Below are 26,700 nucleotides of genomic sequence, written 5' to 3'. Positions count from 1 at the left end.
AGCCAGCACCTGTGACAGGAGGTCATAGAAGGCATCTGACTCATCGGCTTTGCCTGTATCCCTCCACGGATGTTCATCTTCGGTGGGGGCATAAGTGACCACGACCACCATTCCTCGCCTGCGGTTGATGGGAAGGCGAGCCCAAAGTAGCCTGGGGCTTACAGCTTCCCACACCTCACCGCCACGCTCCCACGCCCCCTTCATTCTTTCATTCAAAAGAAGAGCCACACCCTGTTGTTTGGCAGTCTGCTGCCCCGAGTAGAGGACTGTCCACCCCTCATGGAGGCAGGAGCCAGAACCGGTCCACCGGACCTCCTGACTGCCACATAGATCTCCCGACAGAGGAGTGGCAGCCTCTCCTCCGCAGTGAGAGTTCGAACATTCCACGTCGCCACCCGTAGTGGTTTTCCTTGTGTCTGGAGGAGCCCCGAGGGTAGATATTCAATCTCCTGGCTCCTCCAATTGGGGTTTGGCCAGGAGACGTCAGACGCCTGGCCCTCCGGCGCCTCCAGCACAAGCTTATTAGATATATACTTAATTCGCGGTTTAGTGGTAATTAATTGACGGTGGAGGGGTTACCAGCCCCTCACACCCGTCCAGAGCCCCCGTTTAGCCCCTGTGGTGGACACAGATGCCATGAGGGGAGGAGCCAATCGAAATTGGACCTCCCCCCACAGCACTGTCATACACACACTCACTCATACACACTCACTCATACACTCACACAAGTGCTGTTAGCGAGCAACTATGAAGGCCGGAACAGCACACGGGGGGGTGGGTTGCCAGCACCACGCCCGACCGCCTTTGTCTCCCCAGTGGTGATATTCCTACACCGCACCTGGGTACTCATTTGAGGCTGAGTCGACCAAGGGGAGGCCCGGGACCGGTTCAGATAATCGTCACTGGTGCTGTTGGCCGTGAGCTGGGATAGAACCCGGGTCGCCGGGTTCGTAGTGCAGCGTAGCGCCGACCGCTACACCACCGCTCCCCACAAACACTCACCCACACACTCGCATATATACCCACGCGTGTTTTTTTTGTCGTTGGCATTTCTCTCCCCTCCGAAGTCGAACGCCTCCGCTGCTCTGATGTGCAAGCAAGAGGACGGCAAGTGGTACGTGGTGGGCATCTACGAGTCGGGCTCCCGTTGCGGGGGCCAGGCGGAGTGGGGGGTCTTCGCCAGGGCGTGGAAGCTCCGGAGGTTTTTCAACAACACGATGGGCGACGTACAATAACGCGCGCCCGTTCGTTCGTTCGTTCGCATGCCCGCCCGTTCGCATGCCCGCCCGTTCGCATCATAGTTCATAGTTCATTTATTTGGTATAGCCTTGTGAGCCATTCGGCTCTTGAATCGGGTGCAACCGCAACAAAAAAAAACATGAACAAGAAAAACATCTTAAAGTGACTTTGTGTGACTGTGCAAACAGAAAAATCCAGGAAAAAAAAAAAAACATCAAAATATTCCTGAAATAGCACCGTACACCAACGCTGTGTGCAAAAATCCCAGTGGGATGCAAGTCAACAACAACCTTTTGCTTGCGCATACACGCACCCCGCGTGCATGCGCGAGCAGAAATGGCGTGAGTCCGTGCCCAACACTTAAATCTGTTCCTCGTGCATTCAATGCGCTTCGTTAAAAAAACTCCTCACCAACGATGATGGAGGTTTCTGTGCTTTTCCTTGGGGTCAGATCACGCGAAGTGTATAAATGCTGTGTCGTTAAAACTCACCACTGCTGCCCCTACGCACAGCCCAATTTAGTACGGGTGTTGACACAAACAAGACGTGGCCAAATAGTTCCTTATTTCAGCACTAATGGGTGTGCGTGTGTCGTAGAGTAAACCCACTACAACATTTACAATCAGTGAAGGTTTGTTCAAATGAACAAAACGTGGACAATTAGTTACTTAGTTCAGCACTATCCGGTGTGTGTGTGTGTTGGAGAGTAAACTCACTACAACATGTACAATCAGTAAAGGTTTGTTCAAATAAACAAAACGTGGACAATTAGTTACTTAGTTCAGCACTATCCGGTGTGTGTGTGTGTGTTTTGGAGAGTAAACCCACTACAACATTTACAATCAGTAAAGGTTTATTCAAATAAACAAAACGTGGACAATTAGTTACTTAGTCCAGCACTATCCGGTGTGTGTGTGTGTTGAAGAGTAAACCCACTACAACATTTACAATCAGTGAAGGTTTGTTCAAATAAACAAAACGTGGACAATTAGTTACTTAGTCCAGCACTATCCGGTGTGTGTGTTGGAGAGTAAACCCACTACAACATTTACAATCAGTAAAGGTTTGTTCAAATAAACAAAACGTGGACAATTAGTTACTTAGTCCAGCACTATCCGGTGTGTGTGTTGGAGAGTAAACCCACTACAACATTTACAATCAGTAAAGGTTTGTTCAAATAAACAAAACGTGGACAATTAGTTACTTAGTTCAGCACTATCCGGTGTGTGTGTGTGTATGTTGGAGAGTAAACCCACCACAACATTTACAATCAGTGAAGGTTTGTTCAAATAAACAAAACGTGGACAATTAGTTACTTAGTCCAGCACTATCCGGTGTGTGTGTGTGTGTGTGTTGGAGAGTAAACTCACTACAACATTTACAATCAGTAACGGTTTGTTCAAATAAACAAAACGTGGACAATTAGTTACTTAGTCCAGCACTATCCGGTGTGTGTGTGTGTGTTTTGGAGAGTAAACCCACTACAACATTTACAATCAGTGAAGGTTTGTTGAAAAAAACAAAACGTGGACAATTAGTTACTTAGTCCAGCACTATCCGGTGTGTGTGTGTTGGAGTGTAAACCCACTACAACATTTACAATCAGTAAAGGTTTGTTCAAATAAACAAAACATGGACAATTAGTTACTTAGTCCAGCACTATCCGGTGTGTGTGTGTGTTGGAGAGTAAACTCACTATGACATTTACAATCAGTAAGGGGTTTTCACGTAAACACGACGTGGCCAATTCGTTACTTAGTTCAGTACAAACATGTGCGTGTTGGAGAGTAAATTCCCTACGGCATTTACAATCAGGAAGGGTTGTGTCACGTAAATAAAACGTGGCAATTAGTTACTTAGTTCACCAATAACCTGTGTGTGTTTCTGTTTAATAAAACAGAAAACAACAATAACATCAAAGTATCATCATCAATCTTGATTTGAAGCTTTCGTGACTGCAGGAATCCATACTCTTTGGTTCTTTCGGTAAATTCAAGTAGCTAGAAATAAAATAAAACAAAACACAACGTTTCGATTGCAACACAAGCAATCTTCATCAGGTGGTAAAACCACAGCAAGACAAAAAAAATCTGATTCCCACCACCATCCGGCACAGAAGAATTCCCTCATCAAAACACTACACCATAGGGCCCACTGCATTTCTGACCAACACCACCTAGCCAGTGAACTGGAACACGTACACCAGGCCCTCAAGATGAATGGGTACTCGGACCGCATTAATCGCAAAGCTGTTTCGCCAACCATGGAGAAACAAACCCCTGAGAAGCAGATCAAAACCATCACGCTACCATACATAGCAGGCGTTACCAAAAAGATTTCCAAAATCTTAAACAAACACAGGATCCAGGTCCGATTCAATACAGTACACAAAAATCCGTGATCTGATCTCATCTGTGAAGGAGGTCATTCCTGACATGCAATACCCTGGAGCCTACAAACTGAGTTGTACCTGCGGCAGCAGTTACATCGGGGAAACGAAACGACATGTCTTGGACCGTGTTCGCGAACACAAGGCAGATCAGAAACACGGCAGAACCAATACCTCTGCCGTGGCTGACCATTGTTATAACGCTTTGGGCTCGTGTGATATTGTGTTTTTCCGAGACCAAGGTACTCTGAAAACCTTTGGGCTACTATCAAAGGTTTGTTCATGAAGCCATTCGCATATATAAACACAGGCATAACTTCAACCGGGAAGATGGATACAAATTGAGCAATCATTGGAAGGATGTTATTAACCAGGTAAACCCTTAACTTTTTTATTTAAAGCTTTCGTGACTGCAGGGATTCATATTCTTGTTTCTTTCGGTAAAGTCACCACCACGTAGAAGGGAAACAATGAAATAGTTTTATATTTTTATTATTTCATTGTTTCCCTTCTACGTGACTTTACCGAAAGAACCAAGAATTCGAAACCCTTAACTGTTTATGGTTGTATCCATCATATCTGCCGGGTACTTGTCTATTTTTCCGAGTTAATTTCCCGCCCGCCGCATCCTCAGCTTTCCCAGCCATTCACTTCTAGCCCCGCCCACTCCCCCCCAGCCTCACGTCCTCACTCCTCCTAGTGCTCACGCAGTGCCCCTACCCCTCCCCCTACCCCACACCTCCCCCCTCTCTCTCCCCCGTTGCTCCTCCCCCCTTCTTGCCTATATAGCCTCTTGCCACGGCAGCTCTCTCGCCCACTTCAGCAGTTGTTTTCCTTGCTGCGCTTTTACCACCTGATGAAGGTCGCTCGCGGTGCCATCGGAACGTCCAGATTGTTTCCATTGTATTTCTAACTACGTGGCTTTACCGAAAGAACCACAAAGAGCGTCATCATCAAGGTCTCGCATTCACCACGCGTCGTCATTGCTTGCGATAATACAATGCAACAGGTGCATTTTTTTTTACGATGACGATGATAATCATCATCGATGATGATAATAATAATCATCATCGTCGTAATAATGTCTTGCATTGTTTTTTTTTTAAGACTGCCTCGGCCGAAATAATTGGAATTGTGGAGGTGGGAAAAAATCCTTAGGAGACCCGGAAAAAAACCCCACACAATCACCACCGTGGGGAGAGAGACGCAGACTAAAAATATACAGCAGCAGCAGCAGGTGTTAGAGTCAGGATTGAACCCACGACCTCCTGCGTACCAGGCGAGGTAGTTAACATCTCCAACCACTGTGATGATGATGAGAGGGAGACGCAGACTCCAAATATCCAGCAGCACGTGTTAGGGTCAGGATCAAACCAACGACCTCCTGCGTAGCAGGCGAAGTAGTTAACATCTCCTAGCCACCGTGATGATGAGAGATGGAGAGAGACACGCAAACTCCAAATATACAGCAGGCGTTCTGGGTCGGGATCGAACCCACGGCCTCCTTCATACCAGGCGGGAATGGGGGTGAGGGGAGATCGAGGGGGTGCTGGGGGGGGGACAATGGCAAAAATTTCCACACACAGACAACTACAGCAAGTTAGGCGTCGGCATTGCTCGCTCGGGTTCAGAAGTTGCGTGTCGCGAGGTTTCGGGCGTGAGCTTCGTTCTGGAAATTGGAGACAAAAAAATAATAAAAAGAAAACGGTTCTGCTAATTGCATTGGTGGGAGGTAGTCTTCTTTACGTTGTGTGGAGTGGTGGTGGTGATGTTGAATTTGTGTGGAGTTGGAGTGGTGGTGATGTTGATGGTGATGATGTTGACTTTGTGTGGAGTGGTGGTGGTGATGTTGATGGTGATGATGTTGACTTTATGTGGAGTGGTGGTGGTGATGTTGATGGTGATGATGTTGACTTTGTGTGGAGTGGTGGTGATGGTGATGTTGATGTTGAGGGTGATGATGTTGACTTTGTGTGGAGTGGTGGTGATGGTGATGATGTTGACTTTGTGTGGAGTGGTGGTGGTGATGTTGATGGTGATGATGTTGACTTTGTGTGGAGTGGTGGTGGTGATGTTGATGGTGATGATGTTGACTTTGTGTGGAGTGGTGGTGGTGATGTTGATGGTGATGAAGTTGACTTTGTGTGGAGTGGTGGTGGTGATGTTGATGGTGATGATGTTGACTTTGTGTTGAGTTGGAGTGGTGGTGATGTTGATGGTGATGATGTTGACTTTGTGTAGAGTGGTGGTGGTGATGTTGATGGTGATGATGTTGACTTTGTGTTGAGTGATGGTGATGTTGATGGTGATGAAGTAGACTTTGTGTTGAGTGGTGGTGGTGATGTTGATGGTGATGATGTTGACTTTGTGTTGAGTGGTGGTGGTGATGTTGATGGTGATGATGTTGACTTTGTGTGGAGTTGGAGTGGTGGTGATGTTGATGGTGATGATGTTGACTTTGTGTGGAGTGGTGGTGGTGATGTTGATGGTGATGATGTTGACTTTATGTGGAGTGGTGGTGGTGATGTTGATGGTGATGATGTTGACTTTGTGTGGAGTGGTGGTGGTGATGTTTATGGTGATGATGTTGACTTTGTGTGGAGTGGTGGTGGTGATGTTGATGGTGATGATGTTGACTTTGTGTGGAGTGGTGGTGGTGATGTTGATGGTGATGATGTTGACTTTGTGTAGAGTGGTGGTGGTGGTGATGTTGATGGTGATGATGTTGACTTTGTGTTGAGTGATGGTGATGTTGATGGTGATGATGTAGACTTTGTGTTGAGTGGTGGTGGTGATGGTGATGATGTTGACTTTGTGTTGAGTGGTGGTGGTGATGTTGATGGTGATGATGTTGACTTTGTGTGGAGTGGTGGTGGTGATGTTGATGGTAATGATGTTAACTTTGTGTAGAGTGGTGAAGGTGATGTTGATGGTGATGATGTTGACTTTGTGTGGAGTGGTGGTGATGTTGATGGTGATGATGTTGACTTTGTGTGGTGTGGTGGTGGTGATGTTGATGGTGATGATGTTGACTTTGTGTGGAGTGGTGGTGGTGATGTTGATGGTGATGATGTTGACTTTGTGTTGAGTTGGAGTAGTGGTGATGTTGATGTTGATGATGTTGACTTTGTGTGGAGTAGTGGTGGTGATGTTGATGTTGATGATGTTGACTTTGTGTTGAGTGGTGGTGGTGATGTTGATGGTGATGATGTTGACTTTGTGTGAAGTGGTGGTGGTGATGTTGATGGTGATGATGTTGACTATGTGTGGAGTGGTGGTGGTGATGTTGATGGTGATGATGTTGACTTTGTGTGGAGTGGTGGTGGTGATGTTGATGGTGATGATGTTGACTTTGTGTGGAGTGGTGGTGGTCATGTTGACTTCGTGTAGAGTTGGAAAGGTGGTGGTGATGTTGTTGGTGATGATGTTGACTTTGTGTGGAGTGGTGGTGGTGATGTTGATGCTGATGATGTTGACTTTGTGTGGAGTGGTGGTGGTGATGTTAATGGTGATGATGTTGACTTTGTGTGGAGTGGTGGTGGTGATGTTGATGGTGATGATGTTGACTTTGTGTTGAGTGGTGGTGGTGATGTTGATGGTGATGATGTTGACTTTGTGTTGAGTGGTGGTGGTGGTGTTGATGGTGATGATGTTGACTTTGTGTGGAGTGGTGGTGGTGATGTTGATGGTGATGATGTTGACTTTTTGTTGAGTGGTGGTGGTTATGTTGATGGTGATAATGTTGACTTTGTGTGGAGTGGTGGTGGTGATGTTGATGGTGATGATGTTGACTTCGTGTAGAGTTGGAGTGGTGGTGGTGCTGTTGATGGTGATGATGTTGACTTTGTGTTGAGTGGTGGTGATGATGTTGACTTTGTTTGTGGAGTGGTGGTGGTGATGTTTATGGTGATAATTTTGAGTTTGTGTAGAGTTGTAGTGGTGGTGATGTTGATGGTGATGATGTTGACTTTGTGTGGAGTGGTGGTGGTGATGTTGATGGTGATGATGTTGACTTTGTGTTGAGTGGTGGTGGTGATGTTGACGGTAATGATGTTGACTTTATGTGGAGTGGTGGTGGTGATGTTGATGGTGATGATGTTGACTTTGTGTTGGGTGGTGGTGGTGATGTTGACGGTGATGATGTTGACTTTGTGTTGGGTGGTGGTGGTGATGTTGACTTTGTGTGGAGTGGTGGTGGTGATGTTGATGGTGATGATGTCGTCTTTGTGTTGAGTTGGAGTAGTGGTGATGTTGATGGTGATGATGTTGACTTTGTGTGGAGTGGTGGTGGTGATGTTGATGGTGATGATATCGTCTTTTGTGTTGAGTTGGAGTAGTGGTGATGTTGATGGTTATGATGTTGACTTTGTGTGGAGTAGTGGTGGTGATGTTGATGATGTTGACTTTGTGTTGAGTGGTGGTGGTGATCTTGATGATGATGATCTTGACTTTGTGTGGAGTGGTGGTGGTGATGTTTATGGTGATGATGTTGACTTTGTGTGGAGTGGTGGTGGTGATGTTAATGGTGATGATGTTGGCTTTGTGTGGAGTGGTGGTGTTGATGTTGATGGTGATGATGTTGACTTTGTGTGGAGTGGTGGTGGTGATGTTGATGGTGATGATGTTGACTTTTTGTTGAGTGGTGGTGGTTATGTTGATGGAATGATGTTGACTTTGTGTGAAGTGGTGGTGGTGATGATGATGGTGATGATGTTGACTATGTGTGGAGTGGTGGTGGTGATGTTGATGGTGATGATGTTGGCTTTGTGTGGAGTGGTGGTGGTGATGTTGATGGTGATGATGTTGACTTTGTGTGGAGTGGTGGTGGTGATGTTGATGGTGATGATGTTGACTATGTGTGGAGTGGTGGTGGTGATGTTGATGGTGATGATGTTGACTTTGTGTGGAGTGGTGGTGGTGATGTTGATGGTGATGATGTTGACTTTGTGTGGAGTGGTGGTGGTGATTTTGATGGTGATGATGTTGACTTTGTGTGGAGTGGTGGTGGTGATGGTTATGGTGATGATGTTGACTTTGTGTGGAGTGGTGGTGGTGATGTTGATGGTGATGATGTTGACTTTGTGTTGAGTGGTGGTGGTGATGTTGATGGTGATGATGTTGACTTTGTGTTGAGTGGTGGTGGTGGTGTTGATGGTGATGATGTTGACTTTGTGTGGAGTGGTGGTGGTGATGTTGATGGTGATGATGTTGACTTTTTGTTGAGTGGTGGTGGTTATGTTGATGGTGATGATGTTGACTTCGTGTAGAGTTGGAGTGGTGGTGATGTTGATGGTGATGATGTTGACTTTGTGTTGAGTGGTGGTGATGATGTTGACTTTGTTTGTGGAGTGGTGGTGGTGATGTTTATGGTGATAATGTTGACTTTGTGTAGAGTTGGAGTGGTGGTGATGTTGATGGTGATGATGTTGACTTTGTGTGGAGTGGTGGTGGTGGTGATGGTGATGATGTTGACTTTGTGTTGAGTGGTGGTGGTGATGTTGACGGTAATGATGTTGACTTTATGTGGAGTGGTGGTGGTGATGTTGATGGTGATGATGTTAACCTTGTGTGAAGTGGTGGTGGTGATGTTGACTTTGTGTGGAGTGGTGGTGGTGATGGTGATGATGTTGACTTTGTGTTGACTGGTGGTGGTGATGTTGATGGTGATGATGTTGACTTTGTGTTGAGTGGTGGTGGTTATGTTGATGGTGATGATGTTGACTTTGTGTGGAGTGGTGGTGGTGATGTTGATGGTGATGATGTTGACTTCGTGTAGAGTTGGAGTGGTGGTGGTGATGGTGATGATGTTGACTTTGTGTTGAGTGGTGGTGATGATGTTGACTTTGTTTGTGGAGTGGTGGTGGTGATGTTGATGGTCATGATGTTAACTTTATGTGGAGTGGTGGTGGTGATGTTGATGGTGATGATGTTGACTTTGTGTTGAGTGGTGGTGGTGATGTTGACGGTAATGATGTTGACTTTATGTGGAGTGGTGGTGGTGATGTTGATGGTGATGATGTTAACTTTGTGTGAAGTGGTGGTGGTGATGTTGACTTTGTGTGGAGTGGTGGTGGTGATGTTGATGGTGATGATGTTGACTTTGTGTTGAGTGGTGGTGGTGATGGTGATGATGTTGATTTTTGTGTGGATTGGTGGTAGTGGTGGTGGTGATGTTGATGATGTTGACTTTGTGTTGAGTGGTGGTGGCGATGTTGGTGGTGATGATGTTAACTTTGTGTAGAGTGGTGGTGGTGATGTTGATGGTGATGATGTTGACTTTGTGTTGAGTTTTAAGTGGTGGTGATGATGTTGATGGTGATGATGTTGACTTTGTGTTGAGTGGTGGTGGTGTTGTTAATGGTCATGATGTTGACTTTGTGTTGAGTTGGAGTGGTGGTGATGTTGGTGGTGATGATGTTGACTTTGTGTTGAGTTGGAGTGGTGGTGATGTTGATGGTGATGATGTTGACTTTGTGTTGAGTTGGAGTGTTGGTAGTGTTTTTAGTTTTCAGTTTCATTTATTAGGTATAACCCTGTGAGCCATGCGGCTCTTCACTCGGGTGCAACCGCAAAAAAACAAAAACATGAACAAGAAACACCTTGAAGTGACTACACGCAACAGAAACAAACAGGAAAAAACAGCAAAGTCTTCCAGAAAATCACCGTATTTCAAACGCTGTGTGCAAAAATCCCAGTGGGATGCAAGTAAAACAATAACAACCATAATAAGACAATGCAGATGAAAGTTATCAGGCTAACTCTGCACTACAACAAACATACATGGCTAAACCAAAACGTTTTCAAAATCACCAAAATAAAGCTGTGAAAGCAATGCAACAGTGATCATAGGAACTAATAAAGTATTAAAGCTTTCGTGACTGCATAAAATTACTCATTGTTTTTTTCGGTAAAGTCACGTATGTAGAAATACAATAAAATTATATTAAAACAAAAAACAATCACTACGTTTCGATCACAATGCAAGCGATCTTCATCAGGTGTCAAGAACAAATCACGGAGGTAAATACGACAAATAGATGAGAGACGAGAATTCAACAAACCTGAAAAAACAGTATGTGAAACACATCCAGTCAGGCCAACAACACAGTTAGACACTTCCTGCCTCCCTGTCCGTCTTTCCTCCCTCCTTACCTCTTGGTAGACTTGTATATGTATTTCTACTGACCGTGTACCTCGTATTTTTCATTCTATCTATGCTGGTATGTGCAATCCAAAGGTTGAACACGAAATTTAACACTCTTTTGAAATTCGTGGTCTGCCAGGAAGTGTCTAACTGTGGTGTTGGCCTGACTGGATGTGCTTCACATAATGTTTTTTCAGGTTTGTTGAATTCTCGTCTCTCATCTTTTTGTCGTATTTACCTCCGTGATTTGTTCTTGACACCTGATGAAGATCGCTTGCGTTGTGATCGAAACGTCGTGATTGGTTCTTGTTTTAATATAATTTTATTGTATTTCTACATACGTGACTTTACCGAAAAAACCAAAGAGTAATCATAGGAACTGTCATTCAAATTTAACAATAAACGATATATACATGACATGTACGACCAAACTTTGCAGCCATAGCTGGCTGCAAGAGTCACTCCATAACAGCAGGAGTATCAGTAGCAGCATCACATTTTTTTCAATAAACCTTTGAAGATCAGCACACTCTAGTCAAAACTCAAGATCATACTTTGCAGCGGTCATCCGGAACGATACATTTGATTTCCGGCAATTTTGAATAGCAGTGGCAGATAGGGGTGTACAACTACTCTAGATAAGTTTTGACTGAAGATCTCATAGGTAGTGATCCAAGTTGCAGTTTATTGGCGATATCATTCCAAACCCTAGGGGCATCAATAGTAAAGGCCCGTCCTCCGGTTTTTGTATGGCAATAAGGAATGTGAAGCTGGTAAATGAGCGAAGACCTGAGGTCAAATTTGTTCTTCGAAACAGTGAGGAGATCCAGCAGGTAGTCTGTTTATTTTTTTGTAAGTACATCGTGAATAAATAAGATCTGGTGCACAAGCCGTCGATCATTAAGAGATGTTAAGTTTGACCCAATGTAGAGATCGCAGTGGTGAGTCCTATAGGGGCAGTTCAATGCAAATCTCAAGGCCGAGTAATAAATTGATTCAAGCTTCTTCAGTACAGTACTTGGGGCTGATTTGTACACGATGTCACAGTAATCAAGTAGAGGCAGTATGGTAGCTTTTATCATTTCCAAACGGAACATTGGGGAGAAGCAGTGCTTGTGTCGATACAGAAAACCTATTTTAAATGTTGTCTTTTTACCAATATAATCAATGTAATCTTGAAAATTCAGTTTGTAATCAAAGATGACCCTAAGATACTTATAGATCATGACTTGCTCTATTTGATGATTATTTAAGAAATATAATTGGGGGAAAATATCTTCCTGCAATTTAGTCCTGGTGAGAAGCATAGCACCTTGGTTTTGGAGGTATTCAGGACTAGTTTAAGAGCAACTAGCTGAAGTTGTAGTTTGTTGAAATCACCCTGGGGATTAGCAATCACGTCATCCAGAGAGCGGCCAGCAGTAATCAGTATCGTGTCATCTGCAAACAGATTTACCCTGGAATAATCCAGGTCAGTGCCCAAGTCATTGACATAAAGAGAGAACAAGAGGGGGCCAAGGATGGAACCCTGTGGAACCCCTTTTGTTATCTTAACACTGTTTGACCTCCAACCATCTGTGAGGACAGTTTGGGTGCGAGAAAATAGGTAATTTTTTAACCATTTAATGTGTTTTCGGGAAAACCGAGGCAACTTAGTTTACTAAGCAGGGTGTTGTGCTCCACTGTATCAAAAGCTTTGGACAGGTCAAGAAAAAGACAGGCACAGTACTGCTTATTATCAATGCTACTGTAAATGTGATTAAGAGAGTTTAATGCAGCAGGTGTGGTGCTGTATTTTTTCGGAACCCAGATTGGTTTCGATGTAATAGTTTGTTGTCGGACAGGAAACTGCTTATTTGGTATTTCAAACATTTTTCAAGAATTTTCATCAATGGGGACAAAATTGAGATAGGTCGGTAGTTATTGGGATCATCTTTAGGGCCCCCTTTGTGAAGTGGACGAATATAGGAATATTACCATTCTAGAGGTACTGATGCTTCTTTGATGAACAGATTGAAAATATGGGCCATAGGTTTGTAGATTAGGTGACCAACAGTTAGCAGAGCAAAGACGGGAATACTATCCGCTCCAGTAGAGGAGGACCCTTTGAGGTAGGACAGTTGTTTCAGAACATTACTTTCGTGGATAGGCTGGAAACTCAATTCGTTTAATGTTTGGACAGGAGTGTAGGAAATTGCATGAGCAGGGGTGACTCCCAGTACATTATCAAAAAGATTACCAGCTTCAGAAAAATGAAGGTTAAAATTGTCGACAATTTTTTGGGGCTCTGAAAAATATTCCCCATTTCGGTTAAGCACAACAGGCAGAGTATCTGTGTTAGATGCCTTGTCGATACATTTAATTGTTTTCCAGAAGAGCCTGGCATTGGCATGTGATTCCAGGAGAGTGGAGGAAAAGTAGGCATTTTTTGCATGCCTGATTTTTTTGACGCATCTATTCCTGAAAATCCTGTATTCTAGCCAGTCATTGACCAAATGACTTTTCTGAGCACATGCCCAAGCCTTGTCCCTAGTTTTCATGAGCTTTGTAATCAAAGGATGAAACCATGGTGGGTGGTTGCCTTTAATTTTAAATCTAACCAACGGAGCATGTTTGTTAAGAATTTGGATAAACGTGTAATTGAAGGTCTCCCAAGCCGTAGTCAGGTTTGGGGCTATCACAGACCTTGTCAATATCCGAGTGAAGCACATCATTGGTAAATGCCTGAGTGCTGAAGTGTCTCACAGAGTGCTTATCAACCAATTTAGCGGGGGGCTTTGGGTCTGGCTGATGATCTCACCCGGGTCCGAGTGGGCCAGTGGTCGGGGCTCGTAGCCGGAGGACCTAAGAGCTCTAGCCCGGTGTTAATTCGCGCGAGTCCAGAGGCTGTTACCTCCCCAGGTGATAAGTAAAACAACGGGCTGTTGCCTTAGTGAAGGCTGGGAATGTTGCTATTGGTTTGGCCATGTTTTTTATTTATTGTAGTATGGAGTTAGACTGATGGCCTTAAACTAAGTTTTCTTGTTGTTGTTGTTTGACTTGTTTTAGTTTTTTTGTTGTTTGGTGAGGTTGCACCCGATTCAAGAGCCGAATGGCTCACAGGGCTATACCAAATAAATGAAACAAAATGAAACTAAATGAAACTATGTTAAGCGTTTATTGAATAAACACGTTGCGTCTACAAGTCGTTTCCGATAACTCACTACAAATGTAGAGGAGTAGAATGGGGAAGTGGCGTCACGTGTGCTGTCCAGGGCGATGACGTGAGGTCACGTGTGCCGTTCAAGGCGATGACGTGACATCACGCGCTCGGGACAGCAGAGTGACGTCACGGCTCCACAAAGATAAAAGTGGGGGGGGGGCCGTGACGTCAGCGGGGTCGTAGCTGGAGAGTGGGGTCGGAGAAGGTGTGGAACGGGGAGCCAGGGGCTAGAGGGTAGGGATAGGAGAGGGCACAGTGCCAGGGCTGGACGTGGCTGGGCTCCTCGGTCGGCCGTGTTGGCTGATCCCACAGCCGGCGCAGAGGAGACAGCACAGGGCAGCCGGCTGTGTCGGGACCTAGCCCGGGGACCCCCCTAACCCCTGGGAAGCTGTTCACCCCCTGTGTATTAAATATTGTTAGCTCTTTCGGTGAAGTCACGTTGAAGGGAAACAATGAAATATATATAAAACAATAAAAATTCTCACGACGTTTCGACCATGACACAAAGGGTCATCATCAGGTGACCGTTTGTGTTATGGTCGAAACGTCGTGAGAATTTTTTATTGTTTTATATATTTTTTATTATTTTATTGTTTCCCTTCAACGTGACTTTACCAAAAGAGCTAAGAATATGAATTACTGCAGTCACGAAAGCTTTAAACCCCTGTGTATTGTTAAAGATTTGTAATAAACCCTTGGCGGAGGCCCTTAACTTACCTTAGCCTCCGAGTGAGTGGTCGGGAACTCCTTTACACATACAAACAAAACGGTTATCAACAAGAGTCCAGGGGCGGAGCCAGGGGGGGGGTGACAGGGGGTGACATTCTGCGTGTAAGTGTACGACACTCGGTCTGGCGGACTCCGTTGCAACTGCATTGTCAGAGCGTGTGTCCGCCAACCGATGGTGTCTAAGTTCAACAGCCTGACTCTCTCTAAATCATTCTTGAAATTAACATTTGTTGAATGTCACTCCGGGCTGAAAATGCTGGCTCCGCCCCTGGTCATACACACTTCATCCATACACACGTCATACACGCGTCATACACACACGTCATACACACGTCATACACGCGTCATACACACACGTCATACACGCGTCATACACACGTCATACACACACGTCATACACAGGGGCGGAGCCAGGGGGGGGTGACAGGAGGGGGTGACATTCTGCGTGTAAGTGTACGACACTCGGTCTGGCGGACTCCGTTGCAACTGCGTTGTCAAGAGCGTGTGTCCGCCAAAACGATGGCGTCTAAGTTCAACAGCCTGACTCTCTCTAAATCATTCTTGAAATTAACATTTGTTGAATGTCACCCCGGGCTGAAAATCCTGGCTCCGCCCCTGAACATGACGAACGTTGAATTAATCAGCGGTATGGTTTCATTGGTGTCTAAAGGTCTTAACGTTGCCGTTGCCCCATATGAAATCCGTGTCGATGAGATCGTTGTTGATGTGGAATCAGCAGTTAGACATTTCCCACATACACTGAGATGATTGTGCATGAGGTTGCCAAAATGATTAAGAACAGTAAATTTCTAAAAAAATATATATTATTTTCAGTGACGCAAAGCCTTAAGAGAATCGAGAGCAAATAAAGATATCCAAATTCTTGCTGCTGATAAGGGCTGATGGACTGTTGTGATGTCCCGTGAGGACTATGATAATAAATTCAAACATTTACTCGATTAAAATTAAACGAGACCCAGCCAACACCTTGGTAGGTTTAAACTACGGCAATCATTGCCAAGTAATCGATTCCTAGGGAAGAGCAATACCTGATCAAACCAAGGGCGTCAAAACGCCCGAGACTTTATGGGCTACCAAAGATTCACAAACCTGATGTCCCATTAAGACCCATAGTTAGTCAAATAGACTCTGCCACATACAAATTAACATGAGTAGTGGTACCCCAAACTTTCGCAGCTCTTAAAAATTCCCTTTTCACACCATCAATAGGTAAACTCCCCCTCCCCCCCGCCCCCCCCCCGCGCCAACCGGCATGTTCACCCGCATGTACACCACCTCTACACCGTTCATCATGCTAAGTCGGCCAATCAAATGCTAATGTTTATGCTAATTCCTTTGTCAAGGCACCTTGTTTCCTCGCACACAGCTTAAAGGTCGCGGTCTGAGCTTGGCTCTGTTTCACTTCAGCGCTCTCCTCGAGACAGCCTGGTCCCTTCACCTGATGAAGGCCGCTTGTGTTGTGGCCGAAACGTCGTGATTTTTGTTGTTTTATTTTTTACCTACGTGACTTTACCGAATAGAACCAAAGAGTAACACGAGGCAATGAAACAAATACAACTGTACATTGGTAGGACCTCTTCATTCATTAAAAGCTCTGAACATCTCGTAAATGTAATTATAGATATAACGCTTATCCCGAATGATATTCTCGTAAGTTTTGATGTGACTTCTCTGTTCACGAGGGTTCTGGTCAAGGGTCTATTAAAATACTCGACACTCTGGTGACGAACGCAGGTTCAGCCAAAGATATCCCACGATTAGCTGAACACTGTCTAAAGAACACCTACTTATTGTGGCAAGGTGCCTTCTATAAACAAAAGGAAGGAGCAGCAATGGGCTCTTCTTTGTCTCCTGTGATAGCGAATTTGTACTCGGAAGATTCTGAAACAAAAGCAGTATTTTCAAGCGCACTAAAACCCTCTTCTTGGTTTGGATACGTGGATGACAACATTGGTGGGTCTGGCCACATGGCAAAGATACACTTAACTAATGTCTAAATCATCTCAACTCGCAAAACCCATCCATCCAGTTCACCATGGAAGTGGAAGCTGACAGAACAACTCACATTTCTGGATATTCTGCTCAGACGTGGTCGAAACGATAAAATAACACACGGCATTTACCAAGAGAAAATGCACACTGACGCCTATCTTAAATGCAGTCACACCATCATCGCTTACAGAAATATGCTTTCATCAAGACACTCATACATCGGGCTAAGGAAGTGTCAGATGGTGATGGTCTGAGAAGTGAAATTAAACGTATATGAAGCGCTGTAATTGAATGGTTACAATGATGCACAAATCAACAGGGCATTGAATTCCGAAACCAAATAAAAATAACACGAGCATTGAAACTGACCAAGTGATTAAAACTAAAAAAATAATACCCTATATTGTGGGAGTAACTGATCAACTAGCCAGATGTTTGGAAAAACAAAACATCCGAGTCAGATTTGGCACGGTACATAAAATACAAAAAATGATATCTGGTACGAAAGATGTATTACCGAAGTTATCGACAGAAGGTGTGTACCGGATTACTTACACTTGTGGCAAATGCTATGTAGGGAAAACAAGACGAATGATCAGCACGAGACTAAAATTAACACGCGTGCCAACAAGGGCACTCAATTGCTTTTGATAATATTAAAGTTCCGCGCAAAACTAGTTACTACTGGCGACGACTAATTTGAGAATCTATCGAAATTGAGATAAATACAATTTTCTTTTAACCTGACCATCAAATAACACATTGTTTAAATGCATGCCTATACAGGTCACCAAACTTCAATCGGGATTACCGTCGGTACTGCTATTTTAGTACACACAACCAACGGGGAGTACAATAACAAATGGGCTTGCATAACGCGCATGCATAATGTATCATAATTGATTACCATATAAATAACCCTAGCGGCAAAAGATGCCCATTGTCATTCATATGCATTCATTAACACTCCCCCCTCCCCACTCAATTTCACGCAAGAAGCGCACACAAGTGACGTCGTTACATCTACCCCTCTATTTAAGGAGCGAAACAGGGGGATTTCCCCACGATTCTGGCTGCTGCCTGATGAAGCTAGTTGTAATTACCGGTGAAACGTCGTACTCAGATTCCAAATGTTGTGGCTTTGCTCTAGTAACGGTTTTTGGCACGTTCTGTTCACGTGACAAACCGCTTACTAATTGGCTGTGTCGGGTGGTGGCAGGTTTAGCGACACGTTTAAATATTACGCGATCAAACCCATAACAGTACCTGGATTATGGATGTTGATGATGTTGTTGATGGTGTTGTTGTTGATGATGTTGATGGTGTTGTTGTTGATGATGTTGATGGTGTTGATGGTGTTGTTGATGTTGATGGTGTTGTTGATGATGTTGATGGTGTTGTCGTTGATGATGTTGATGGTATTGATGGTGTTGTTGTTGTTCATGATGTTGATGGTGTTGTTGTTGATGATGTTCATGGTATTGATGGTGTTGTTGTTGATTTTGATGGTGTTGATGTTGTTGTTGTTGATGATGTTGATGGTATTGATGGTGTTGTTGATGTTGATGGTGTTGTTGTTGATGATGTTGATGGCATTGATGGTTTTGTTGTTGTTGTTGATGATGTTGATAATGTTGTTGTTGATGATGTTGATGGTATTATTGGTGTTGTTGATGTTGATGGTGTTGTTGTTGATGATGTTGATGGTGTTGTTGTTGATGATGTTGATGGTGTTGTTGATGATGTTAATGGTGTTGATGGTGTTGTTGTTGTTGTTGATGACGATGAAGATGTTACGGAAATAACACAGGAGTTGTGTAAAGATGTTCAAACGCCAAAATAAACCTTTTGCAAGGCATGAAGTTACCGTGTTAACCACACACACGGTACTCGTGGTGAACATGCAAACAGACATGGCTCTGATAAGATATGACACATTGTCTTTGAATCTGATTTGGCCTAGACCAGACACAACATCCGTCTTTAGGGTCTATTCTCACCAGTGTCAGACCAATTATAAATGCTGTGTCGTTAAACCCGCCACCACCCGACACAGCCCAATCAGTAAGCAGTTTGTGTCACGTTAACAAAACGTGGACTATTAGTTACTTTGTTCAGCACTCACCGGTGCGTGCATGTGTGTGTTCTGGAGAGTTAACCCACAACATCATTCACGATCCGAGTAACCCTGGTCACTTATCGCCGGTAAGAACAAACGCAACCACGACCAGCAGCAGCAGCATCATTAGGCGGACAGCCACAGAGTTACATAGGAATCCTTCCTCCTATCTGGGTCTTAAGCAGATGGGGGAGGTGGTAATTGTGGTGTCTTCACTTGTAGGTCAATCAGGGTGTGCAAAAACCAGAGGGGTGGGGGAGGTGTTGGTTAATGTATGCCACGTAAATGATAATGGCTGACCAATTAACCGGTTGGGTTATTCATAGGGTAAATCAACAACCGTGCTTTGTATTTGTGTGCCAACACCATTGACGATTATCTGAACCGGTCCTGGGCCTCCCCTAGGTCGACTCAGCCTCAAATGAGTACCTGGTGCGGTGTGTAAGCATCGCCACTGGGGAGACAAAGGCGGCCGGGCGTGGTGCTGGCTACCCACCCCCTCGTGTAGCCGCTTCGGCCTTCATAGGTGCTGCTCGCTAACAGCACTTGCCCCTACAGTCTGTTAAGGCTATACGGGGGATCTTTGTCTTTGTGTGTTGTATGTGTACACTGTGTGTGTGTATACCTGTGTGTGTGTGTGTGTCACAGGTGGTGCATCGACCAGTCATCTCAGTCAGTCGAACAGCGACACCTCCTGCCAGCGGGCGTTCGACACTTCACGTGGCTTCTAGATTTGAAGATTTCGTGACTGCAAGGATCCATACTCTTTGGTTCTATTCGGTAAAGTCACGTAAAAAAACAACAAAACATAAAAAAAAATTCACGACGTTTCGGCCACAACACAAGTGGCCTTCATCAGGTGAAGGGTCCAGACTGTCTAGAGGACAGCGCTGGAGTGAACACAGCCAAGCTCAGAATTCGTTCTGCCATGTTTCAAATCTGATTTGTGCTCGCGAATTCGGTCAGAGACATGTCGTTTCGTCTCCCCGATATAGCAGTCACCACAGGTGCAGATCAATTTGTAAACTCCGGGGTACTGTAAGTGAGGAATGACATCCTTCACAGAACGAATTCTTCTGTAGAGAGGGGGGTAGAGAGAGAGGGAAGGGGTAAGAAGAGCAGAAAAAAAAGAAAAAAATATTTTGTTGTTGGGTCTTTCATTTAAAAGGGGGGGGGTTACATAAAGCAAAGAATAAAAAAAAACGAAATGATGAACGGAGGATCTTCTTGTTTCCTCTGATCGTTAAAAAATAAATAAATAGAGCAACGCCTATGAAGGGCGGCACTGGGGCACACGAGGGGCGCGGGTGTCCAGCACCACGCCCGACCGCCTTTGTCTCCTCACCGGCGAAGTTTACACAACCACTACCGCTCCGACACACACACAAGCAGCCACCTGCGGAGGTCCCCCGCATGAACTTGCACAATCGCTAGTGGCGGCTTGTGACATTCTAGATTTAAAGCTTTCGTGACTGCTAGGATCCATACTCTTTGGTTCTATTGGGTAAAATCACGTAGGTGAAAAATAAAATAACAAAAAATCACGACGTTTCGGCCACAATACAAGCGGCCTTCATCTTGTGACATGTCCAATAGGTGGCGCTGTTGCGAGTGATCTTGTGGCTATATGGTGTTCTTATAACAGGGGGGGTTTTCCCCCTTTTTTTCTGGCAACAAAACCGAAACCTTTTTTTGCAAGGATTCATGTCACTGCATTAACCACAATACCTGCAGTCAAAATGACAAAACAACAACAAAAAAAACATACTATGATAATATTATATTCTTGGTTCTTTCGGTAAAGTCACGTTGAAGGGAAACAATAAAATAACAAAATATATATAAAACAATAAAATTCTCACGACGTTTACGACTGTAACACAAACAGTCATCATCAGGTGTGAAAAAAACCAACGGCAAGAAGCATTTGAAAGAAGTGGCGGTTTGTATTTATTAATTTATTTTCCAAACGGCGTATTTATTAATTTATTTTCAAACGGTGTTTGCATTTTTCGATTTAAAGCTTTCGTGACTGCAATGATTCATCTTCTTTGGTTCTTTCGGTAAAGTCACGTAGAATGAGAATAAAATAATAAATTGATAAAGTAAAATAACACAATAATATTCTCACGACGTTTCGGCCACAACACAAGCGGCCTTCATCAGGTGAAGGGGGCGAGACTGTCTGGTAGGACAGCGCTTGTGTTGTGGCCGAAACGTCGTGAGAATATTATTGTGTTATTTTATTTTATCAATTTATTATTTTATTCTCATTCTACGTGGTGACTTTACCGAAAGAACCAAAGAAGGTGTTTGCATTTATTTATTTAAAAAAAAAAAACGTTAGCACCACGGATAGCGATTTGACAGTGTGTTTAAAAGGACGAGTCCATCTATGTTCGGATAATCGTCGCTTGGCATTGGCCCCGCGGGCTGGAGTCAAACTCAGGTCGTCAGGTTCGTGGCGGCGGCGGTGGCGGCGGCGGCAGCGGCGGCATCGCGCCAACCGCTCCACCACCGCTCGCTCGCGGTCCGAACGCGCCACTGAACACCCTTGGCTGATCATTAGCTTGGCAGTCGTCACGGGTGAGTGCGTGAAAAGTGTCACCTCTCAGCCGGGGGAAATCCCCAATCCCCGTCCGCACCAGTCCCGCGAGAGGGCTCATTTGCCTACGAATCTATCCCCACACCCTCCCCCCCCCTAGAGAATGATCTCGTCGTAGGCACGTGCCAAGGTCGGTGAAACAGCGAATTAAGGGGCTGGGTCCATAAGCGACGTCACGCGATTTTGGATGAATGTTTTTTATCCCCCCCCCCATCCACCCACCCACCCCTAGTCACGTGGCGTCACAAAAAGTCAGACCCCCACCCCCGCCCTCAAATATGACGTCACAAAGCTCTGCTCCTCCCCCCTCCCCCCCAAAAAATATAATAATATAAAACAGCCTTCAAATCTTGATTTAAAGCTTTCGTGACTAAAGTCACGTTGAAGGGAAACAATAAAATAATAAAATATATATAAAACAATAAAAAAATTCTCACGACGTTTCGACCATAACACAAACGGTCATCATCAGGTGTGTCGGTCCGCATTAATTAATTTATTTTTTTACGGTGTCTTTATTTATTTATAAAAACGTCAGCGCCACGTGCAGCGATTTGGCAGTTTATTTAGAAGGACGAGTCCATCTATGTTCTGAAAAGAGGAGGGGGGAGACGAAAAATTAATGTAAGGGAAACAATAAAATAATAAAATATATATAAAACAATAAAAAAAATTCTCACGACGTTTCGACCATAACGCAAACGGTCATCATCAGGTGTGAAAAACCAACGGCAAAAAACATTTGAAAGAAGTTTTTCACACCTGATGATGACCGTTTGCGTTATGGTCGAAACGTCGTGAGAATTTTTTAATTGTTTTATATATATATTTTATTATTTTATTGTTTCCCTTCAACGTGACTTTACCGAAAGAGCTAAGAATATAAATTACTGCAGTCACGAAAGCTTTAAATCAAAACCTTTATTATTATTATTTTTTAATTCATCACGGATCGATCATTGTTGTATTGCGGGGACGCCGGGCCGGGGAATCAAACTCGATTCCCGCCCGCCCGCCCGCTGAAGACTCAGCCTCAAGTGTGTGGTGAAATATCGCCACTGGGGGGGAGACAAAGGCGGTCGGGCGTGGCGCTGGACAACCCACCCCGCTTGCCCCCTACAGCCCTTTGAGGTCACAAGGGAGTGATCTTTGTCTTCGTGAGTGGGTCGCACGATGCCACTGCCCTGCGCGAATCTGCTGTAGGCGGTGATGAGGAGTGAAACGATAAGAGGCCGTCCATGAATGACGTCACGCACCTAGGGGGTGGGGTGGGGGGAGGGGTCAGACATTTGTGACGATGCGTGATGAGGAGGGGGGCGTGGTTTGAGAAACGTGACGTCACATCGAAATGCGCAAAACTTTGAGTAAATATGGACACGGCACGTTCTACTTATATTCGTGGTTCTTTCGGTAAAGTCACGTTGAAGGGAAACAATAGAATGATAAAATATATATAAAACAATAATTAAATAGATTTTTTAAGGAAAAAATGTGTTCTCCTACAACATCAGAGTGCAGTGCCACGTTATATACGCAACTACAATGTGACAATACATTTTTATTTAAAGCTTTCGTGACTGCAGTAATTCATATTCTTAGCTCTTTCGGTAAAGTCGCGTTGAAGGGAAACAATAAAATAATAAAAAATATATAAAACAATAAAAATTCTCACGACGTTTCGACCGTTTGTGTTATGGTCGAAACGTCGTAAGAACATCTGCTGGACTACATAGTGACGGACCAGCGGATGCGAGCCCATGTCCTTGACACCAGGACCTACCGTGGAGCTGATCTGCCCTCTGACCATCGACTAGTCATCTGTAAGATGCGCCTGCCATTCTTCCATTCCGGTGGTGGGTGTACACCGAGGACCCCATTCCAACCTAAAGTGGCCTGGTCTTAGTTATCTGATGAAAGTTGCAAGCGAGAATTTTATCATCGCTTGCGGCTGGGATTGGCATCATCCCCGACTCCTCCTGATGTCGAGGGTAAATGAGCGAGGTATAGGACTGTGACTCATGCAGCTGCAATGGTTGCTTTGGGTACGCGGTCTAGACCTCCCCAGAGACCCTGGCTGACAGAGGAGGTGTTCAGGATGCTTGAGAAAAAGCGACAGGCCCACTGTCATCGGCTACAGAATCCCACGTCAGAGAATGAGGAGGCTTACCGCAGCCTTCGCTCGGAGGTTCGGAGAGCCGTGAGGCGCTGCAAGGATGGGTGGTGGTTGCGGGTTGCTGAGGAGATGGAGTCTGCCTCAGTGGCCGGCGATCAGAAATCTCTATTTAACTCCATCAAAAAAGTAACCTGCAGCGCCCCCCCTATTACCATCATTAGGTGAAAAACGGTGATTCAATCTCCGACCCCCAGGAACAGGTTTGCAGATTTGCTGAGCATTTCTGTGAGGTCCTGGGGGAGGGAAAATCCCTCAGCCAGGAAAACATCGTGGCACAAAGTGAGGATGACCCTGCTGAGGCTGCGGTGCCTCAAATATTGGAAGAAGTTACCCCCTGTGAGTGGCTGGCTGAGGTGCCATCTGTTGAGGAAGAACTGAAGGCGATCCGGAGTCTGAGACCAGGAAAGGCAGCGGGCAGAGATGATCTCCCAAGCAAAATGCTGAGGGAGGGTGGAGTTTGTGCACAGACCACAGTCTGGACCACTGGATGGGTTCTGCAGGATTGGAAGGATGCCCTGGTGGTCCCCCTTTTTAAGAAGGGGGACCGCACAGACTGTAACAACTACAGGGGCATCTCACTCCTCAGTGTGCCGGGAAGGTCCTGGCAATGATTGTTCAGCATCGCCTTGCCAGGCACGCTGAGGAGAGGCTTGCGGAGCCCCAATGTAGTTTCAGGAAAGGGCGGTCCTGCACAGATGCCATATTTTCTGTCCGTCTGCTACAGCAGAGGTGTAGGGAATTCCAACAAGGCCTACATCTCTGCTTTATTGACCTGGTCAAGGCCTATGATACCATCAGTAGGCCTGGGCTGTGGGTTGTTCTTCGTGCTTTTGGAGTACCTGACCCTCTGCTCATGATCATTAAGGCCTTTCATGATGGTGAGTGGGCCCGGGTAAAACTACGTGGCCGGGAGTCAGAGCCATTCCCTGTACACCTTGGGGTGCGACAGGGATGTCCTCTGGCTCCCACATTATTTATCATCTATTTTGACCACGTAGTTCGTGAAGCCTTCAATAGATGTACCGGGGGAATCTCCATATGGTATAGATATAATGGGAGGCTGATCGATGCCCGGGTGCGGTCAAGGGATTGCTCCTTATTGCTCAACCACGTTATGTATGCTGATGATTTGGTAATAGCTGCTCATTCAGAGGAGGAGTTGGAGACGCTGCTGCTGAGACTGGAGTGTGCCACTAAGAGGTGGGGCCTTGCCATCAGCCCCACCAAAACTAAGCACCTGCCTGGGTATTTTGTACCATCGGACACTCCACCCCCACAACTCCCATTCGGTGATGGGGCAGTTGTGGAGCGAGTGGAGAATTTCCCATACCTGGGCAGTGTGCTTATGACTGCTCCAGTTTAACAGCAGAGGTCTCACTCCGAATCAGTCGAGCGGCAATATCTTTTCATCGGTTGCGTGACGCTGTGTGGAAGCTACCTGGTCTCTCGCTCCGCACTAAGCTTCAGGTCTTCTTGGCCACGGTCATTCCCTCCCTTCTCTACGCTTGCGAAACGTGGACCCCCCTAATGGAACGTCTTCGCCGGTTAGAAACATTTAGGCTGGCCTGCCTACGATCCATCCTGGGTTAACCAGACTGGATTGTGTGAGGAGCTCACAAATCCTTGAAAGATCTGGGCAAGGTCTCATCGGTGAGCTCCTCCGGCGGGCAAGGCTGCGATGGCTGGGTCATGTAGCCCGCATGCCCAGCCACCGCATGCCGAAACAGCTTTTGTTTGGCCTGATTGAGAGGGCTAAACGGGCGCGGCACGGGCTAGAAAAGAGATGGAGTGATGTGGTACGGGGGGACGTGGAGCTGAGTGGACTTGCCGATGACTGGTACCAGTGGTGTCAAAATCGGCCTCTGTGGACGAGGCTCGTGAAGGACGCTACTGGGCAGTTGGAGGTAGTCGCCCTCCAACAACAACGGAGGGTGGAGGAGCGACGCTCACAACAACGAGCGGAGCGCCGGGTGGCTAAAGCACAGCAGGTTGGCAGAGTAGGGGGCACAGGTGGTGCATCAGTCAGTCATCTCAGTCAGTCGACCCGTAGCACCTGGGTCTGCCCCGTGACCTCCTGCCAGCGGGCGTTCGACACTTCACGTGGCCTCAGGGTGCACATAGCCTAGCACAAGCGTCGTGGTGATGTCACCGCCACTTAGTGGTGAATGGCGGTTGTTGTTGTTGTGTGTGAGTGGTTGTGTGAGTGAGTGGTTGTGTGAGTGTGTGGGTGTGTGAGTGAGTGTGTGGGTGTGTGAGTGTGTGGGTGATTGTGAGGGTGGGTGAGTATGTGGGTGTGTGAGTGTGTGGGTGGGTGAGTGCTTGAGAGAGTGGGTGAGTGAGAAAGTGGGTGGGTGAGTGCATGGTTGAGTGAGTGAGTGAATGTGTGAGTGTGTCACTGAGTTGGTGTGTGAGTAAGTGGGTGGGTGGGTGAGTAAGCACATGAGAGTGAGTGAGTGGGTGAGTGTGTATGTGGGTGATTAAGTGAGTGTGTAAGTGGATGAGTGAGTGAGTCGGTGAGTGGGTGAGTGAGTGGGTGAATGGGTGAGTGTGTGAGTGGGTGAGTAAATGGGTGAGTGAATGAGTAAGTGAGTGGGTGAGTGAGTGGGTTGGTGAGTGAGTGCGTGGGTGAGTGAGTGGGTGGGTGAGTGAGAAAGTGGGTGGGTGAGTGTGAGTGAGTGAATGTGTGAGTGTGTGTGAGTGTGTGGGTGTGTGAGTGAGTGTGTGAGTGAGTGCATGCGTGAGTGAGTGGCTGATTGAGTGGGTGTTGTGGGTGAGTGAGCGGGTCGGTGAGTGAGTTAGTGGGTGAGTGAGTGTGTGAGTAAGTAAGTGAGTGGGTTAGTGGGTGAGTGAGTGTGTGAGTGTGTCAGTGGGTTAGTGGGTGAGTGAGTGTGTGAGCAAGTTGGTGAGTGAGTGAGCGAGTCAGTGACTTAAAGCTTTCGTGACTGCAGGAATTCATATTCTTTGGGTCTTTCGGTAAAGTCTCGGAGATAGGTTCAAACAAAATACAAAATAACAAAAGGCTACGACGTTTCGATCGCAACACAATCGGTCGTCAGCAGGAAAAGGAAACCTTTTTCATACGTGGCC

Source organism: Petromyzon marinus, chromosome 75 (genome assembly GCF_048934315.1).
Source record: "Petromyzon marinus isolate PM22_M1 ecotype Great Lakes invasive population chromosome 75, UKy_Petmar_22M1.pri1.0, whole genome shotgun sequence".
NCBI classification, from domain to species: Eukaryota; Metazoa; Chordata; class Hyperoartia; order Petromyzontiformes; family Petromyzontidae; genus Petromyzon; species Petromyzon marinus.
The sequence above is the reverse complement of the archived record's forward strand: the minus strand, read 5'-3'. Positions refer to the sequence as shown.